Here is a 21,524-nt window from a genome sequence, read left to right as displayed (position 1 = left end):
AGCGAATAGACCGAGTTATGTTTCAAATTGCACGAAAACGTGAAAAGCACGTCCATGGAGAGAGTTGAGCAAATCCAAAGCTTCAAAGTGGACCGTTGCAATCCATTCAGTATTCTTAGAAGTCTAACTTGCTAGTTTAGCTTTCGTATAACGTTTCGTTAGATAAAGATGCGAATAGACGAAGTTATCTTTCAAATTGCACAAAAACGTGAAAAGCACGTCTAAGAAGAGAGTTGAGCAATTCCAAAGCTTCAAAGTGGACCGTTATACTCCATTGAGTGTTCTTAGAAGTGTAACTAGCTGGTTTAGCTTTCGTACAATGTTTCGTTAGATAAAGATGCGAATAGACGAAGTTATCTTTCAAATTGCACAACAACGAGAAAAGCACGTCTATGGAGAGAATTGAGCAATTCCAAAGCATCAAAGTGGACCGTTGCACTCCATTTATTGTTCTTAGAAGTCTAACTAGCTAATTTAGCTTTCGTACGAGGTTTCAATGGATAAAGAAGCGAATAGACCGAGTTATATTTCAAATTGCACAAAAACGTGAAAAGCACGTCTATGGAGAGAGTTGAGCAATTCCAAAGCTTCAAAGTGGACCGTTGCAATCCATTGAGTTTTCTTAGAAGTCTAACTTGCTAGTTTAGCTTTCGTATAACGTGTCGTTAGGTAAAGATGCGAATAGACCAAGTTATCTTTCAAATTGCACAAAAACGTGAAAAGCACGTCTAAGGAGAGAGTTGAGCAATTCTAAAGCTTCAAAGTAGACCGTTATACTCCATTGAGTGTTCTTAGAAGTGTAACTATCTGGTTTAGCTTTCGTGCCTTGTTTCGTTAGATAAAGATGCGAATAGACGAAGTTATCTTTCAAATTGCACAACAACGAGAAAAGCACGTCTATGGAGAGAGTTGAGCAATTCCAAAGCATCAAAGTGGACCGTTGCACTCCATTTATTGTTCTTAGAAGTCTAACTTCGTAATTTAGCTTTTGTACGAGGTTTCAATGGATAAAGAAGCGAATAGATCGAGTTAAGTTTCAAATTGCACAAAAACGTGAAAAGCACGTCTATGGAGAGAGTTGAGCAAATCCAAAGCTTCAAAGTGGACCGTTGCAATCCATTGAGTATTCTAAGAAGTCTAACTTGCTAGTTTAGCTTTCGTATAACGTTTCGTTAGATAAAGATGCGAGTAGACCAAGTTATCTTTCAAATTACACAAAAACGTGAAAAGCACGTCTAAGGAGAGAGTTGAGCAATTCCAAAGCTTCAAAGTGGACCATTATACTCCATTGAGTGTTCTTAGAAGTGTAACTAGCTGGTTTAGCTTTCGTACAACGTTTCGTTTGATAAAGATGCGAATAGACGAAGTTATGTTTCAAATTGCATAAAAACGAGAAAAGCACGTCTATGGGGAGAGTTGAGCAATTCCAAAGCACCAAAGTGGGCCGTTGCACTCCATTTATTCTTCTTAGAAGTCTAACTTCGTAATTTAGCTTTCGTACATGGTTTCAATGGATAAAGAAGCGAATAGACCGAGTTGTGTTTCAAATTGCACAAAAACGTGAAAAGCACGTCTATGGAGAGAGTAGAGCAATTCCAAAACTTCAAAGTAGACCGTTGTACTCCATTTATTGTTCTAAGAAGTCTAACTTGCTAATTTAACTTTCGTACAAGGTTTCAATGGATAAAGAAGCAAATAGACCGAGTTATGTTTCAAATTGCACAAAAACGTGAAAAGCACGTCTATGGAGAGAGTTGAGCAATTCCAAAGCTTCAAAGTGGACCGTTGTACTCCCTTTATTGCCCTTAGAAGTCTAACTTGCTAATTTAGCTTTCGTAGAAGGTTTCAATGGGTAAAGAAGCAAATAGACCGAGTTATGTTTCAAATTGCACAAAAACGTGAAAAGCACGTCTATGGAGAGAGCTGACCAATTCCGAAGCTTCAAAATGGACCATTGTACGCCATTGAGTGTTGTTAGAAGTCCAACTTGCTAGTTTAGCTTTGCAATAACGTTTCGTTAGATAGAGATGCGAATAGACCAAGTTATCTTTCAAATTGCACAAGAACGTGAAAAGCACATCTGTGGAGAGAGTTGAGCAATTCCAAAGATTCAAGGTGGACCGTTATGCTCCATTGAGTGTTCTTTGAAGTGTAACTAGCTGGTTTAGCTTTCGTACAACGTTTCGTTATATAAAGATGCAAATAGACCAAGTTATGTTTCAAATTGCACGAAAATGAGAAAAGCACGTCTATGGAGAGAGTTGAGCAATTCCAAAGGATCAAAGTGGACCATTGTACTCCATTGAGTGTTCTTAGAAGTCTAACTTGCTAGTTTAGCTTTCGTATAACGTTTCGTTACAGAAAGATGTGAATAGACCAAGTTATCTTTCAAATTGCACAACAACGTGAAAAACACGTCTATGGAGAGAGTTGAGCAATTCCAAAGCTTCAAAGTGGACCGTTATACTACATTGAGTGTTCTTAGAAGTGTAACTAGCTGGTTTAGCTTTCGTACAATGTTTCGTTAGATAAAGATGCGAATAGACGAAGTTATGTTTCAAATTGCACAACAACGAGAAAAGCACGTCTATGGAGAGAGTTGAGCAATTCCAAAGCATCAAAGTGGACCGTTGCACTCCATTTATTGTTCTTAGAAGTCTAACTTGCTAATTTAGCTTTCGTACGAGGTTTCAATGGATCAAGAAGCGAATAGACCGAGTTATGTTTCAAATTGCACAAAAACGTGAAAAGCACGTCTATGGAGAGAGTTGAGCAAATCCAAAGCTTCAAAGTGGACCGTTGCAATCCATTGAGTTTTCTTAGAAGTCTAACTTGCTAGTTTAGCTTTCGTACAACGTTTCGTTAGATAATGATGCGAATAGACCAAGTTATCTTTCAAATTGCACAAAAACGTGAAAACACGTCTAAGGAGAGAGTTGAGCAATTCCAAAGCTTCAAAGTGGACTGTTATGCTCCATTGAGTGTTCTTAGAAGTGTAACTAGCTGGTTTAGCTTTCGTACAACGTTTCGTTTGATAAAGATGCGAATAGACGAAGTTATGTTTCAAATTGCATAAAAACGAGAAAAGCACGTCTATGGGGAGAGTTGAGCAATTCCAAAGCATCAAAGTGGACCGTTGCATTGTTCTTAGAAGTCTAACTTCGTAATTTAGCTTTCGTACACGGTTTCAATGGATAAAGAAGCGAATAGACCGAGTTGTGTTTCAAATTACACAAAAAGGTGAAAAGCACGTCTATGGAGAGAGTTGAGCAATTCCAAAATTTCAAAGTAGACCGTTGTACTCCATTTATTGTTGTAAGAAGTCTAACTTGCTAATTTAGCTTTCGTACAAGGTTTCAATGGATAAAGAAGCAAATAGACCGAGCTATGTTTCAAATTGCACAAAAACGTGAAAAGCACGTCTATGGAGAGAGTTGAGCAATTCCAAAGCTTCAAAGTGGACCGTTGTACTCCCTTTATTGCCCTTAGAAGTCTAACTTGCTAATTTAGCTTTCGTAGAAGGTTTCAATGGATAAAGAAGCAAATAGACCGAGTTATGTTTCAAATTGCACAAAAACGTGAAAAGCACGTCTATGGAGAGAGCTGACCAATTCCGAAGCTTCAAAATGGACCATTGTACGCCATTGAGTGTTGTTAGAAGTCCAACTTGCTAGTTTAGCTTTGCAATAACGTTTCGTTAGATAGAGATGCGAATAGACCAAGCTATCTTTCAAATTGCACAAGAACGTGAAAAGCACATCTGTGGAGAGAGTTGAGCAATTCCAAAGATTCAAGGTGGACCGTTATGCTCCATTGAGTGTTCTTTGAAGTGTAACTAGCTGGTTTAGCTTTCGTACAATGTTTCGTTAGATAAAGATGCGAATAGAAGAAGTTATGTTTCAAATTGCACAACAACGAGAAAAGCACGTCTATGGAGAGAGTTGAGCAATTCCAAAGCATCAAAGTGGACCGTTGCACTCCATTTATTGTTCTTAGAAGTCTAACTTGCTAATTTAGCTTTCGTACAGGTTTCAATGGATAAAGAAGCAAATAGACCGAGTTATGTTTCAAATTGCACAACAACGAGAAAAGCACGTCTATGGAGAGAGTTGAGCAATTCCAAAGCATCAAAGTGGACCGTTGCACTCCATTTATTGTTCTTAGAAGTCTAACTTGCTAATTTAGCTTTCGTACGAGGTTTCAATGGATAAAGAAGCGAATAGACCGAGTTATGTTTCAAATTGCACAAAAACGTGAAAAGCACGTCTATGGAGAGAGTTGAGCAAATCCAAAGCTTCAAAGTGGACCGTTGCAATCCATTGAGTATTCTTAGAAGTCTAACTTGCTAGTTTAGCTTTCGTATAACGTTTCGTTAGATAAAGATGCGAATAGAAGAAGTTATGTTTCAAATTGCACAACAACGAGAAAAGCACGTCTATGGGGAGAGTTGAGCAATTCCAAAGCATCAAAGTGGACCGTTGCACTCCATTTATTGTTCTTAGAAGTCTAACTTCGTAATTTAGCTTTCGTACATGGTTTCAATGGATAAAGAAGTGAATAGACCGAGTTGTGTTTCAAATTGCACAAAAACGTGAAAAGCACGTCTATGGAGAGAGTTGAGCAATTCCAAAACTTCAAAGTAGACCGTTGTACTCCATTTATTGTTCTAAGAAGTCTAACTTGCTAATTTAGCTTTCGTAGAAGGTTTCAATGGGTAAAGAAGCAAATAGACCGAGTTATGTTTCAAATTGCACAAAAACGTGAAAAGCACGTCTATGGAGAGAGCTGACCAATTCCGAAGCTTCAAAATGGACCATTGTACGCCATTGAGTGCTGTTAGAAGTCCAACTTGCTAGTTTAGCTTTGCAATAACGTTTCGTTAGATAGAGATGCGAATAGACCAAGTTATCTTTCAAATTGCACAAGAACGTGAAAAGCACATCTGTGGAGAGAGTTGAGCAATTCCAAAGATTCAAGGTGGACCGTTATGCTCCATTGAGTGTTCTTTGAAGTGTACCTAGCTGGTTTAGCTTTCGTACAACGTTTCGTTATATAAAGATGCAAATAGACCAAGTTATGTTTCAAATTGCACGAAAACGAGAAAAGCACGTCTATGGAGAGAGTTGAGCAATTCCAAAGAATCAAAGTGGACCATTGTACTCCATTGAGTGTTCTTAGAAGTCTAACTTGCTAGTTTAGCTTTCGTATAACGTTTCGTTACAGAAAGATGTGAATAGACCAAGTTATCTTTCAAATTGCACAACAACGTGAAAAACACGTCTATGGAGAGAGTTGAGCAATTCCAAAGCTTCAAAGTGGACCGTTATACTACATTGAGTGTTCTTAGAAGTGTAACTAGCTGGTTTAGCTTTCGTACAATGTTTCGTTAGATAAAGATGCGAATAGACGAAGTTATGTTTCAAATTGCACAACAACGAGAAAAGCACGTCTATGGAGAAAGTTGAGCAATTCCAAAGCATCAAAGTGGACCGTTGCACTCCATTTATTGTTCTTAGAAGTCTAACTTGCTAATTTAGCTTTCGTACGAGGTTTCAATGGATAAAGAAGCGAATAGACCGAGTTATGTTTCAAATTGCACAAAAACGTGAAAAGCACGTCTATGGAGAGAGTTGAGCAAATCCAAAGCTTCAAAGTGGACCGTTGCAATCCATTGAGTTTTCTTAGAAGTCTAACTTGCTAGTTTAGCTTTCGTATAACGTTTCGTTAGATAATGATGCGAATAGACCAAGTTATGTTTCAAATTGCACAAAAACGTGAAAACACGTCTAAGGAGAGAGTTGAGCAATTCCAAAGCTTCAAAGTGGACTGTTATACTCCATCGAGTGTTCTTAGAAGTGTAACTAGCTGGTTTAGCTTTCGTACAACGTTTCGTTTGATAAAGATGCGAATAGACGAAGTTATGTTTCAAATTGCATAAAAACGAGAAAAGCACGTCTATGGGGAGAGTTGAGCAATTCCAAAGCATCAAAGTGGACCGTTGCACTCCATTTATTGTTCTTAGAAGTCTAACTTCGTAATTTAGCTTTCGTACACGGTTTCAATGGATAAAGAAGCGAATAGACCGAGTTGTGTTTCAAATTACACAAATAGGTGAAAAGCACGTCTATGGAGAGAGTTGAGCAATTCCAAAATTTCAAAGTAGACCGTTGTACTCCATTTATTGTTCTAAGAAGTCTAACTTGCTAATTTAGCTTTCGTACAAGGTTTCAATGGATAAAGAAGCCAATAGACCGAGTTATGTTTCAAATTGCACAAAAACGTGAAAAGCACGTCTCTGGAGAGAGTTGAGCAATTCCAAAGCTTCAAAGTGGACCGTTGCACTCCATTTATTGTTCTTAGAAGTCTAACTTCGTAATTTAGCTTTCGTACACGGTTTCAATGGATAAAGAAGCGAATAGACCGAGTTGTGTTTCAAATTGCACAAAAACGTGAAAAGCACGTCTATGGAGAGAGTTGAGCAATTCCAAAACTTCAAAGTAGACCGTTGTACTCCATTTATTGTTCTAAGAAGTCTAACTTGCTAATTTAGCTTTCGTACAAGGTTTCAATGGATAAAGAAGCCAATAGACCGAGTTATGTTTCAAATTGCACAAAAACGTGAAAAGCACGTCTATGGAGAGAGTTGAGCAATTCCAAAGCTTCAAAGTGGACCGTTATACTCCATTGAGTGTTCTTAGAAGTGTAACTAGCTGGTTTAGCTTTCGTACAATGTTTCGTTAGATAAAGATGATAATAGAAGAAGTTATGTTTCAAATTGCACAACAACGAGAAAAGCACGTCTATGGAGAGAGTTGAGCAATTCCAAAGCATCAAAGTGGACCGTTGCACTCCATTTATTGTTCTTATAAGTCTAACTTCGTAATTTAGCTTTCGTACACGGTTTCAATGGATAAAGAAGCGAATAGACCGAGTTGTGTTTCAAATTGCACAAAAACGTGAAAAGCACGTCTATGGAGAGAGTTGAGCAATTCCAAAGCTTCAAAGTGGACCGTTGTACTCCATTTATTGCCCTTAGAAGTCTAACTTGCTAATTTAGCTTTCGTACAAGGTTTCAATGGATAAAGAAGCAAATAGACCGAGTTATGTTTCAAATTGCACAAAAAGTGAAAAGCACGTCTATGGAGAGAGCTGACCAATTCCGAAGCTTCGAAATGGACCATTGTACGCCATTGAGTGTTGTTAGAAGTCTAACTTGCTAGTTTAGCTTTGCAATAACGTTTCGTTAGATAGAGATGCGAATAGACCAAGTTATCTTTCAAATTGCACAAGAACGTGAAAAGCACATCTGTGGAGAGAGTTGAGCAATTCCAAAGCTTCAAGGTGGACCGTTATGCTCCATTGAGTGTTCTTTGAAGTGTAACTAGCTGGTTTAGCTTTCGTACAACGTTTCGTTATATAAAGATGCAAATAGACCAAGTTATGTTTCAAATTGCACAACAACGTGAAAAACACGTCTATGGAGAGAGTTGAGCAATTCCAAAGCTTCAAAGTGGACCGTTGCAATCCATTGAGTATTCTTAGAAGTCTAACTTGCTAGTTTAGCTTTCGTATAACGTGTCGTTAGGTAAAGATGCGAATAGACCAAGTTATCTTTCAAATTGCACAAAAACGTAAAAAGCACGTCTAAGGAGAGATATGAGCAATTCCAAAGCTTCAAAGTGGACCGTTATACTCCATTGAGTGTTCTTAGAAGTGTAACTAGCTGGTTTAGCTTTCGTACAATGTTTTGTTAGATAAAGATGCGAATAGAAGAAGTTATGTTTCAAATTGCACAACAACGAGAAAAGCACGTCTATGGAGAGAGTTGAGCAATTCCAAAGCATCAAAGTGGACCGTTGCACTCCATTTATTGTTCTTAGAAGTCTAACTTGCTAATTTAGCTTTCGTACGAGGTTTCAATGGATAAAGAAGCGAATAGACCGAGTTACGTTTCAAATTGCACAAAAACGTGAAAAGCACGTCTATGGAGAGAGTTGAGCAAATCCAAAGCTTCAAAGTGGACCGTTGCAATCCATTGAGTATTCTTAGAAGTCTAACTTGCTAGTTTAGCTTTCGTGTAAGGTTTCGTTAGATAAAGATGCGAATAGAAGAAGTTATGTTTCAAATTGCACAACAACGAGAAAAGCACGTCTATGGGGAGAGTTGAGCAATTCCAAAGCATCAAAGTGGACCGTTGCACTCCATTTATTGTTCTTAGAAGTCTAACTTCGTAATTTAGCTTTCGTACACGGTTTCAATGGATAAAGAAGTGAATAGACCGAGTTGTGTTTCAAATTGCACAAAAATGTGAAAAGCACGTCTATGGAGAGAGTTGAGCAATTCCAAAACTTCAAAGTAGACCGTTGTACTCCATTTATTGTTCTAAGAAGTCTAACTTGCTAATTTAGCTTTCGTACAAGGTTTCAATGGATAAAGAAGCAAATAGACCGAGCTATGTTTCAAATTGCACAAAAACGTGAAAAGCACGTCTATGGAGAGAGTTGAGCAATTCCAAAGCTTCAAAGTGGACCGTTGTACTCCCTTTATTGCCCTTAGAAGTCTAACTTGCTAATTTAGCTTTCGTAGAAGGTTTCAATGGATAAAGAAGCAAATAGACCGAGTTATGTTTCAAATTGCACAAAAACGTGAAAAGCACGTCTATGGAGAGAGCTGACCAATTCCGAAGCTTCAAAATGGACCATTGTACGCCATTGAGTGTTGTTAGAAGTCCAACTTGCTAGTTTAGCTTTGCAATAACGTTTCGTTAGATAGAGATGCGAATAGACCAAGCTATCTTTCAAATTGCACAAGAACGTGAAAAGCACATCTGTGGAGAGAGTTGAGCAATTCCAAAGATTCAAGGTGGACCGTTATGCTCCATTGAGTGTTCTTTGAAGTGTAACTAGCTGGTTTAGCTTTCGTACAATGTTTCGTTAGATAAAGATGCGAATAGAAGAAGTTATGTTTCAAATTGCACAACAACGAGAAAAGCACGTCTATGGAGAGAGTTGAGCAATTCCAAAGCATCAAAGTGGACCGTTGCACTCCATTTATTGTTCTTAGAAGTCTAACTTGCTAATTTAGCTTTCGTACAGGTTTCAATGGATAAAGAAGCAAATAGACCGAGTTATGTTTCAAATTGCACAACAACGAGAAAAGCACGTCTATGGAGAGAGTTGAGCAATTCCAAAGCATCAAAGTGGACCGTTGCACTCCATTTATTGTTCTTAGAAGTCTAACTTGCTAATTTAGCTTTCGTACGAGGTTTCAATGGATAAAGAAGCGAATAGACCGAGTTATGTTTCAAATTGCACAAAAACGTGAAAAGCACGTCTATGGAGAGAGTTGAGCAAATCCAAAGCTTCAAAGTGGACCATTGCAATCCATTGAGTATTCTTAGAAGTCTAACTTGCTAGTTTAGCTTTCGTATAACGTTTCGTTAGATAAAGATGCGAATAGAAGAAGTTATGTTTCAAATTGCACAACAACGAGAAAAGCACGTCTATGGGGAGAGTTGAGCAATTCCAAAGCATCAAAGTGGACCGTTGCACTCCATTTATTGATCTTAGAAGTCTAACTTCGTAATTTTGCATTCGTACATGGTTTCAATGGATAAAGAAGTGAATAGACCGAGTTGTGTTTCAAATTGCACAAAAACGTGAAAAGCACGTCTATGGAGAGAGTTGAGCAATTCCAAAACTTCAAAGTAGACCGTTGTACTCCATTTATTGTTCTAAGAAGTCTAACTTGCTAATTTAGCTTTCGTACAAGGTTTCAATGGATAAAGAAGCAAATAGACCGAGTTATGTTTCAAATTGCACAAAAACGTGAAAAGCACGTTTATGGAGAGAGTTGAGCAATTCCAAAGCTTCAAAGTGGACCGTTGTACTCCCTTTATTGCCCTTAGAAGTCTAACTTGCTAATTTAGCTTTCGTAGAAGGTTTCAATGGGTAAAGAAGCAAATAGACCGAGTTATGTTTCAAATTGCACAAAAACGTGAAAAGCACGTCTATGGAGAGAGCTGACCAATTCCGAAGCTTCAAAATGGACCATTGTACGCCATTGAGTGTTGTTAGAAGTCCAACTTGCTAGTCTAGCTTTGCAATAACGTTTCGTTAGATAGAGATGCGAATAGACCAAGTTATCTTTCAAATTGCACAAGAACGTGAAAAGCACATCTGTGGAGAGAGTTGAGCAATTCCAAAGATTCAAGGTGGACCGTTATGCTCCATTGAGTGTTCTTTGAAGTGTAACTAGCTGGTTTAGCTTTCGTACAACGTTTCGTTATATAAAGATGCAAATAGACCAAGTTATGTTTCAAATTGCACGAAAACGAGAAAAGCACGTCTATGGAGAGAGTTGAGAAATTCCAAAGAATGAAAGTGGACCATTGTACTCCATTGAGTGTTCTTAGAAGTCTAACTTGCTAGTTTAGCTTTCGTATAACGTTTCGTTACAGAAAGATGCGAATAGACCAAGTTATCTTTCAAATTGCACAACAACGTGAAAAACACGTCTATGGAGAGAGTTGAGCAATTCCAAAGCTTCAAAGTGGACCGTTATACTACATTGAGTGTTCTTAGAAGTGTAACTAGCTGGTTTAGCTTTCGTACAATGTTTCGTTAGATAAAGATGCGAATAGACGAAGTTATGTTTCAAATTGCACAACAACGAGAAAAGCACGTCTATGGAGAGAGTTGAGCAATTCCAAAGCATCAAAGTGGACCGTTGCACTCCATTTATTGTTCTTAGAAGTCTAACTTGCTAATTTAGCTTTCGTACGAGGTTTCAATGGATAAAGAAGCGAATAGACCGAGTTATGTTTCAAATTGCACAAAAACATGAAAAGCACGTCTATGGAGAGAGTTGAGCAAATCCAAAGCTTCAAAGTGGACCGTTGCAATCCAATGAGTTTTCTTAGAAGTCTAACTTGCTAGTTTAGCTTTCGTATAACGTTTCGTTAGATAATGATGCGAATAGACCAAGTTATCTTTCAAATTGCACAAAAACGTGAAAACACGTCTAAGGAGAGAGTTGAGCAATTCCAAAGCTTCAAAGTGGACTGTTATACTCCATTGAGTGTTCTTAGAAGTGTAACTAGCTGGTTTAGCTTTCGTACAACGTTTCGTTTGATAAAGATGCGAATAGACGAAGTTATGTTTCAAATTGCATAAAAACGAGAAAAGCACGTCTATGGGGAGAGTTGAGCAATTCCAAAGCATCAAAGTGGACCGTTGCACTCCATTTATTGTTCTTAGAAGTCTAACTTCGTAATTTAGATTTCGTACACGGTTTCAATGGATAAAGAAGCGAATAGACCGAGTTGTGTTTCAAATTACACAAAAAGGTGAAAAGCACGTCTATGGAGAGAGTTGAGCAATTCCAAAATTTCAAAGTAGATCGTTGTACTCCATTTATTGTTCTAAGAAGTCTAACTTGCTAATTTAGCTTTCGTACAAGGTTTCAATGGATAAAGAAGCCAATAGACCGAGTTATGTTTCAAATTGCACAAAAACGTGAAAAGCACGTCTATGGAGAGAGTTGAGCAATTCCAAAGCTTCAAAGTGGACCGTTGTACTCCATTTATTGCCCTTAGAAGTCTAACTTGCTAATTTAGCTTTCGTACAAGGTTGCAATGGATAAAGGAAACAAATAGACCGAGTTATGTTTCAAATTGTACAAAAACGTGAAAAGCACGTCTATGGAGAGAGCTGAGCAATTCCAAACCTTCAAAATGGACCATTGTAGGCCATTGAGTGTGTTAGAAGTCTAACTTGCTAGTTTAGCTTTCCAATAACGTTTCGTTAGATAAAGATACGAATAGACCAAGTTATCTTTCAAATTGCAAAAGAACGTGAAAAGCACATCTGTGGAGAGAGTTGAGCAATTCCAAAGCTTCAAGGTGGACCGTTATGCTCCATTGAGTGTTCTTAGAAGTGTAACTAGCTGGTTTAGCTTTCGTACAACGTTTCCTTATATAAAGATGCGAATAGACCAAGTTATGTTTCAAATTGCACGAAAACGAGAAAAGCATGTCTATGGAGAGAGTTGAGCAATTCCAAAGCATCAAAGTGGACCATTGTACTCCATTGAGTGTTCTTAGAAGTCTTACTTTGTAATTTAGCTTTCGTACGCGGTTTCAAGGGATAAAGAAGCGAATAGACCGAGTTATGTTTCAAATTGCACAAAAAAGTGAAAAGCACGTCTATGGAGAGAGTTGAGCAATTCCAAAACATCAAAGTGGACCATTGCAATCCATTGAGTGGTCTTAGAAGTCTTACTTGGTAGTTTAGCCTTCGTAGAACGTTTCGTTAGATAAAGATGCGAATAGACCAAGTTATCTTTCAAATTGCACAAAAACATGAAAAGCACGTCTATGGAGAGAGTTGAGCAATTCCAAAGCTTCAAAGTGGACCGTTGTACTCCATTTATTGCCCTCAGAAGTCTACCTTGCTAATTTAGCTTTCGTACAAGGTTTCAATGGATAAAGAAGCAAATAGACCGAGTTATGTTTCAAATTGCACAAAAACGTGAAAAGCACGTCTATGGAGAGAGTTGAGCAATTCCAAAGCTTCAAAATGGACCATTGTACTCCATTGAGTGTTCTTAGAAGTCTAACTTGCTAGTTTAGCTTTCCAATAACGTTTCGTTAGATAAAGATGCAAATAGACCAAGTTATCTTTCAAATTGCACAAGAACATGAAAAGCATATCTGTGGAGAGAGTTGAGCAATTCCAAAGCTTCAAGGTGGACCGCTATGCTCCATTGAGTGTTCTTAGAAGTGTAACTAGCTCGTTTAGCTTTCGTACAACGTTTGGTTAGATAAAGATGCGAATAGACCAAGTTATGTTTCAAATTGTACGAAAACGAGAAAAGCACGTCTATGGAGAGAGTTGAGCTATTCCAAAGCATCAAAGTGGACCGTTGCACTCCATTTATTGTTCTTAGAAGTCCAACTTCGTAATTTAGCTTTCGTACACGGTTTCAATGGATAAAGAAGCGAATAGACCGAGTTATGTTTCAAATTGCAAAAAAATGTGAAAAGCACGTCTATGGAGAGAGTTGAGCAATTCCAAAACATCAAAGTGGACCGTTGTACTCCATTTATTGTTCTAAGAAGTCTAACTTGCAAATTTAGCTTTCGTACAAAGTTTCAATGGATAAAGAGGCAAATAGACCGAGTTATGTTTCAAATTGCACAAAAACGTGAAAAGCACGTCTATGGAGCTAGTTGAGCAATTCCAAAGCATCAAAGTGGACCGTTGTACTCCATCTATTGCCCTTAGAAGTCTAACTTGCTAATTTAGCTTTCGTACAAGGTTTCGATGGATAAAGAAGCAAATAGACCGAGTTATGTTTCAAATTGCACGAAAACGAGAAAAGCACGTCTATGGAGAGAGTTGAGCAATTCCAAAGCATCAAAGTGGACCATTGTACTCCATTGAGTGTTCTTAGAAGTCTTACTTTGTAATTTACCTTTCGTACGCTGTTTCAAGGGATAAAGAAGCGAATAGACCGAGTTATGTTTCAAATTGCACAAAAAAGTGAAAAGCACGTCTATGGAGAGAGTTGAGCAATTCCAAAACATCAATGTGGACCATTGCAATCCATTGAGTGGTCTTAGAAGTCTTACTTGGTAGTTTAGCTTTCGTAGAACGTTTCGTTAGATAAAGATGCGAATAGACCAAGTTATCTTTCAAATTGCACAAAAACATGAAAAGCACGTCTATGGAGAGAGTTGAGCAATTCCAAAGCTTCAAAGTGGACCGTTGTACTCCATTTATTGCCCTCAGAAGTCTAACTTGCTAATTTAGCTTTCGTACAAGGTTTCAATGGATAAAGAAGCAAATAGACCGAGTTATGTTTCAAATTGCACAAAAACGTGAAAAGCACGTCTATGGAGAGAGTTGAGCAATTCCAAAGCTTCAAAATGGACCATTGTACTCCATTGAGTGTTCTTAGAAGTCTAACTTGCTAGTTTAGCTTTCCAATAACGTTTCGTTAGATAAAGATGCAAATAGACCAAGTTATCTTTCAAATTGCACAAGAACATGAAAAGCATATCTGTGGAGAGAGTTGAGCAATTCCAAAGCTTCAAGGTGGACCGCTATGCTCCATTGAGTGTTCTTAGAAGTGTAACTAGCTCGTTTAGCTTTCGTACAACGTTTGGTTAGATAAAGATGCGAATAGACCAAGTTATGTTTCAAATTGTACGAAAACGAGAAAAGCACGTCTATGGAGAGAGTTGAGCTATTCCAAAGCATCAAAGTGGACCGTTGCACTCCATTTATTGTTCTTAGAAGTCCAACTTCGTAATTTAGCTTTCGTACACGGTTTCAATGGATAAAGAAGCGAATAGACCGAGTTATGTTTCAAATTGCAAAAAAATGTGAAAAGCACGTCTATGGAGAGAGTTGAGCAATTCCAAAACTTCAATGTGGACCGTTGTACTCCATTTATTGTTCTAAGAAGTCTAACTTGCAAATTTAGCTTTCGTACAAAGTTTCAATGGATAAAGAGGCAAATAGACCGAGTTATGTTTCAAATTGCACAAAAACGTGAAAAGCACGTCTATGGAGCGAGTTGAGCAATTCCAAAGCATCAAAGTGGACCGTTGTACTCCATTTATTGCCCTTAGAAGTCTAACTTGCTAATTTAGCTTTCGTACAAGGTTTCGATGGATAAAGAAGCAAATAGACCGAGTTATGTTTCAAATTGCACGAAAACGAGAAAAGCACGTCTATGGAGAGAGTTGAGCAATTCCAAAGCATCAAAGTGGACCATTGTACTCCATTGAGTGTTCTTAGAAGTCTTACTTTGTAATTTAGCTTTCGTACGCGGTTTGAAGGGATAAAGAAGCGAATAGACCGAGTTATGTTTCAAATTGCACAAAAAAGTGAAAAGCACGTCTATGGAGAGAGTTGAGCAATTCCAAAACATCAATGTGGACTATTGCAATCCATTGAGTGGTCTTAGAAGTCTTACTTGGTAGTTTAGCTTTCGTAGAACGTTTCGTTAGATAAAGATGCGAATAGACCAAGTTATCTTTCAAATTGCACAAAAACATGAAAAGCACGTCTATGGAGAGAGTTGAGCAATTCCAAAGCTTCAAAGTGGACCGTTGTACTCCATTTATTGCCCTCAGAAGTCTAACTTGCTAATTTAGCTTTCGTACAAGGTTTCAATGGATAAAGAAGCAAATAGACCGAGTTATGTTTCAAATTGCACAAAAACGTGAAAAGCACGTCTATGGAGAGAGTTGAGCAATTCCAAAGCTTCAAAATGGACCATTGTACTCCATTGAGTGTTCTTAGAAGTCTAACTTGCTAGTTTAGCTTTCCAATAACGTTTCGTTAGATAAAGATGCAAATAGACCAAGTTATCTTTCAAATTGCACAAGAACATGAAAAGCATATCTGTGGAGAGAGTTGAGCAATTCCAAAGCTTCAAGGTGGACCGCTATGCTCCATTGAGTGTTCTTAGAAGTGTAACTAGCTCGTTTAGCTTTCGTACAACGTTTGGTTAGATAAAGATGCGAATAGACCAAGTTATGTTTCAAATTGTACGAAAACGAGAAAAGCACGTCTATGGAGAGAGTTGAGCTATTCCAAAGCATGAAAGTGGACCGTTGCACTCCATTTATTGTTCTTAGAAGTCCAACTTCGTAATTTAGCTTTCGTACACGGTTTCAATGGATAAAGAAGCGAATAGACCGAGTTATGTTTCAAATTGCAAAAAAATGTGAAAAGCACGTCTATGGAGAGAGTTGAGCAATTCCAAAACTTCAAAGTGGACCGTTGTACTCCATTTATTGTTCTAAGAAGTCTAACTTGAAAATTTAGCTTTCGTACAAAGTTTCAATGGATAAAGAGGCAAATAGACCGAGTTATGTTTCAAATTGCACAAAAACGTGAAAAGCACGTCTATGGAGCGAGTTGAGCAATTCCAAAGCATCAAAGTGGACCGTTGTACTCCATTTATTGCCCTTAGAAGTCTAACTTGCTAATTTAGCTTTCGTACAAGGTTTCGATGGATAAAGAAGCAAATAGACCGAGTTATGTTTCAAATTGCACAACAATGAGAAAAGCACGTCTATGGAGAGAGTTGAGCAATTCCAAAGCATCAAAGTGGACCGTTGCACTCCATTTATTGTTCTTAGAAGTCTAACTTGCTAATTTAGCTTTCGTACGAGGTTTCAATGGATAAAGAAGCGAATAGACCGAGTTATGTTTCAAATTGCACAAAAACGTGAAAAGCACGTCTATGGAGAGAGTTGAGCAAATCCAAAGCTTCAAAGTGGACCGTTGCAATCCATTGAGTATTCTTAGAAGTCTAACTCGCTAGTTTAGCTTTCGTATAACGTTTCGTTAGATAAAGATGCGAATAGACCAAGTTATCTTTCAAATTTCACAAAAACGTGAAAACACGTCTAAGGAGAGAGTTGAGCAATTCCAAAGCTTCAAAGTGGACCGTTATACTCCATTGAGTGTTCTTAGAAGTGTAACTAGCTGGTTTAGCTTTCGTACAACGTTTCATTTGATAAAGATGCGAATAGACGAAGTTATGTTTCAAATTGCATAAAAACGAGAAAAACACGTCTATGGGGAGAGTTGAGCAATTCCAAAGCATCAAACTGGACCGTTGCACTCCATTTATTGTTCTTAGAAGTCTAACTTCGTAATTTAACTTTTGTACAAGGTTTCAATGGATAAAGAAGTGAATAGACGAGTTGTGTTTCAAATTGCACAAAAACGTGAAAAGCACGTCTATGGAGAGAGTTGAGCAATTCCAAAACTTCAAAGTAGACCGTTGTACTCCATTTATTGTTCTAAGAAGTCTAACTTGCTAATTTAGCTTTCGTACAAGGTTTCAAGGGATAAAGAAGCAAATAGACCGAGTTATGTTTCAAATTGCACAAAAACGTGAAAAGCACGTCTATGGAGAGAGTTGAGCAATTCGAATGCTTCAAAGTGGACCGTTGTACTCCATTTATTGCCCTTAGAAGTCTAACTTGCTAATTTAGCTTTCGTACAAGGTTTCAATGGATAAAGAAGCAAATAGACCGAGTTATGTTTCAAATTGCACAAAAACGTGAAAAGCACGTCTATGGAGAGAGCTGACCAATTCCAAAGCTTCAAAATGGACAATTGTACGCCATTGAGTGTTCTTAGAAGTCTAACTTGCTAGTTTAGCTTTGCAATAACGTTTCGTTAGATAAAGATGCGAATAGACCAAGTTATCTTTCAAATTGCACAAGAACGTGAAAAGCACATCTGTGGAGAGAGTTGAGCAATTCCAAAGCTTCAAGGTGGACCGTTATGCTCCATTGAGTGTTCTTTGAAGTGTAACTAGCTGGTTTAGCTTTCGTACAACGTTTCGTTATATAAAGATGCGAATAGACCAAGTTATGTTTCAAATTGCACGAAAACGAGAAAAGCACGTCTATGGAGAGAGTTGAGCAATTCCAAAGAATCAAAGTGGACCATTGTACTCCATTGAGTGTTCTTAGAAGTCTAACTTGCTAGTTTAGCTTTCGTATAACGTTTCGTTACAGAAAGATGCGAATAGACCAAGTTATCTTTCAAATTGCACAACAACGTGAAAAACACGTCTATGGAGAGAGTTGAGCAATTCCAAAGCTTCAAAGTGGACCGTTATACTCCATTGAGTGCTCTTAGAAGTGTAACTAGCTGGTTTAGCTTTCGTACAATGTTTCGTTAGATAAAGATGTGAATAGACGAAGTTATGTTTCAAATTACACAACAACGAGAAAAACACGTCTATGGAGAGAGTTGAGCAATTCCAAAGCATCAAAGTGGACCGTTGCACTCCATTTATTGTTCTTAGAAGTCTAACTTGCTAATTTAGCTTTCGTACGAGGTTTCAATGGATAAAGAAGCGAATAGACCGAGTTATGTTTCAAATTGCACAAAAACGTGAAAAGCACGTCTATGGAGAGAGTTGAGCAAATCCAAAGCTTCAAAGTGGACCGTTGCAATCCATTGAGTTTTCTTAGAAGTCTAACTTGCTGGTTTAGCTTTCGTATAACGTTTCGTTAGATAAAGATGCGAATACACCAAGTTATCTTTCAAATTGCACAAAAACGTGAAAACACGTCTAAGGAGAGAGTTGAGCAATTCCAAAGCTTCAAAGTGGACCGTTATACTCCATTGAGTGTTCTTAGAAGTGTAACTAGCTGGTTTAGCTTTCGTACAACGTTTCGTTTGATAAAGATGCGAATAGACGAAGTTATGTTTCAAATTGCATAAAAACGAGAAAAGCACGTCTATGGGGAGAGTTGAGCAATTCCAAAGCATCAAAGTGGACCGTTGCACTCCATTTATTGTTCTTAGAAGTCTAACTTCGTAATTCAGCTTTCGTACACGGTTTCAATGGATAAAGAAGCGAATAGACCGAGTTGTGTTTCAAATTGCACAAAAACGTGAAAAGCACGTATATGGAGAGAGTTGAGCAATTCCAAAACGTCAAAGTAGACCGTTGTACTCCATTTATTGTTCTAAGAAGTCTAACTTGCTAATTTAGCTTTCATACAAGGTTTCAATGGATAAAGAAGCAAATAGACCGAGTTATGTTTCAAATTGCACAAAAACGTGAAAAGCACGTCTATGGAGAGAGTTGAGCAAATCCAAAGCTTCAAAGTGGACCGTTGCAATCCATTGAGTTTTCTTAGAAGTCTAACTTGCTAGTTTAGCTTTCGTATAACGTTTCGTTAGATAAAGATGCGAATAGACCAAGTTATCTTTCAAATTGCACAAAAACGTGAAAACACGTCTAAGGAGAGAGTTGAGCAATTCCAAAGCTTCAAAGTGGACCATTATACTCCATTGAGTGTTCTTAGAAGTGTAACTAGCTGGTTTAGCTTTCGTACAACGTTTCGTTTGATAAAGATGCGAATAGACGAAGTTATGTTTCAAATTGCATAAAAACGAGAAAAGCACGTCTATGGGGAGAGTTGAGCAATTCCAAAGCATCAAAGTGGACCGTTGCACTCCATTTATTGTTCTTAGAAGTCTAACTTCGTAATTTAGCTTTCGTACACGGTTTCAATGGATAAAGAAGCGAATAGACCGAGTTGTGTTTCAAATTGCACAAAAACGTGAAAAGCACGTATATGGAGAGAGTTGAGCAATTCCAAAACGTCAAAGTAGACCGTTGTACTCCATTTATTGTTCTAAGAAGTCTAACTTGCTAATTTAGCTTTCGTACAAGGTTTCAATGAATAAAGAAGCAAATAGATCGAGTTATGTTTCAAATTGCACAAAAACGTTAAAAGCACGTCTATGGAGAGAGTTGAGCAATTCCAAAGCTTCAAAGTGGACCGTTGTACTCCATTTATTGCCCTTAGAAGTCTAACTTGCTAATTTAGCTTTCGTACAAGGTTTCAATGGATAAAGAAGCAAATAGACCAAGTTATGTTTCAAATTGCACAAAAACGTGAAAAGCACGTCTATGGAGAGAGCTGACCAATTCCAAAGCTTCAAAATGGACCATTGTACGCCATTGAGTGTTCTTAGAAGTCTAACTTGCTAGTTTAGCTTTGCAATAATGTTTCGTTAGATAAAGATGCGAATAGACCAAGTTATCTTTCAAATTGCACAAGAACGTGAAAAGCACATCTGTGGAGAGAGTTGAGCAATTCCAAAGCTTCAAGGTGGACCGTTATGCTCCATTGAGTGTTCTTTGAAGTGTAACTAGCTGGTTTAGCTTTCGTACAATGTTTCGTTATATAAAGATACGAATAGACCAAGTTATGTTTCAAATTGCACGAAAACGAGAAAAGCACGTCTATGGAGAGAGTTGAGCAATTCCAAAGAATCAAAGTGGACCATTGTACTCCATTGAGTGTTCTTAGAAGTCTAACTTGCTAGTTTAGCTTTCGTATAACGTTTCGTTACAGAAAGATGCGAATAGACCAAGTTATCTTTCAAATTGCACAACAACGTGAAAAACACGTCCATGGAGAGAGTTGAGCAATTCCAAAGCTTCAAAGTGGACCGTTATACTCCATTGAGTGATCTTAGAAGTGTAACTAGCTGGTTTAGCTTTCGTACAATGTTTCGTTAGATAAAGATGTGAATAGACGAAGTTATGTTTCAAATTGCACAACAACGAGAAAAGCACGTCTATGGAGAGAGTTGAGCAATTCCAGAGCATCAAAGTGGACCGTTGCACTCCATTTATTGTTCTTAGAAGTCTAACTTGCTAATTTAGCTTTCATACGAGGTTTCAATGGATAAAGAAGCGAATAGACCGAGTTATGTTTCAAATTGCACAAAAACGTGAAAAGCACGTCTATGGAGAGAGTTGAGCAAATCCAAAGCTTCAAAGTGGACCGTTGCAATCCATTGAGTTTTCTTAGAAGTCTAACTTGCTAGTTTAGCTTTCGTATAACGTTTCGTTAGATAAAGATGCGAATAGACCAAGTTATCTTTCAAATTGCACAAAAACGTGAAAACACGTCTAAGGAGAGAGTTGAGCAATTCCAAAGCTTCAAAGTGGACCGTTATACTCCATTAAGTGTTCTTAGAAGTGTAACTAGCTGGTTTAGCTTTCGTACAACGTTTCGTTTGATAAAGATGCGAATAGATGAAGTTATGTTTCAAATTGCATAAAAACGAGAAAAGCACGTCTATGGGGAGAGTTGAGCAATTCCAAAGCATCAAAGTGGACCGTTGCACTCCATTTATTGTTCTTAGAAGTCTAACTTCGTAATTTAGCTTTCGTACACGGTTTCAATGGATAAAGAAGCGAATAGACCGACTTGTGTTTCAAATTGTACAAAAACGTGAAAAGCACGTCTATGGAGAGAGTTGAGCAATTCCAAAACGTCAAAGTAGACCGTTGTACTCCATTTATTGTTCTAAGAAGTCTAACTTGCTAATTTAGCTTTCGTACAAGGTTTCAATGGATAAAGAAGCAAATAGATCGAGTTATGTTTCAAATTGCACAAAAACATTAAAAGCAAGTCTATGGAGAGAGTTGAGCAATTCCAAAGCTTCAAAGTGGACCGTTGTACTCCATTTATTGCCCTTAGAAGTCTAACTTGCTAATTTAGCTTTTGTACAAGGTTTCAATGGATAAAGAAGCAAATAGACCGAGTTATGTTTCAAATTGCACAGAAACGTGAAAAGCACGTCTATGGAGAGAGCTGAGCAATTCCAAAGCTTCAAAATGGACCATAGTACGCCATTGAGTGTGTTAGAAGTCTAACTTGCTAGTTTAGCTTTCCAATAACGTTTCGTTAGATAAAGATGCGAATAGACCAAGTTATCTTTCAAATTGCACAAGAACGTGAAAAGCACATCTGTGGAGAGAGTTGAGCAATTCCAAAGCTTCAAGGTGGACCGTTATGCTCCATTGAGTGTTCTTAGAAGTGTAACTAGCTGGTTTAGCTTTCGTACAACGTTTCGTTATATAAAGATGCGAATAGACCAAGTTATGTTTCAAATTGCACGAAAACGAGAAAAGCATGTCTATGGAGAGAGTTGAGCAATTCCAAAGCA

This window comes from Tripterygium wilfordii, chromosome 21 (assembly GCF_013401445.1).
Source record: "Tripterygium wilfordii isolate XIE 37 chromosome 21, ASM1340144v1, whole genome shotgun sequence".
Classification (NCBI taxonomy): Eukaryota; Viridiplantae; Streptophyta; class Magnoliopsida; order Celastrales; family Celastraceae; genus Tripterygium; species Tripterygium wilfordii.
Note: the sequence above shows the minus strand (reverse complement) of the source record.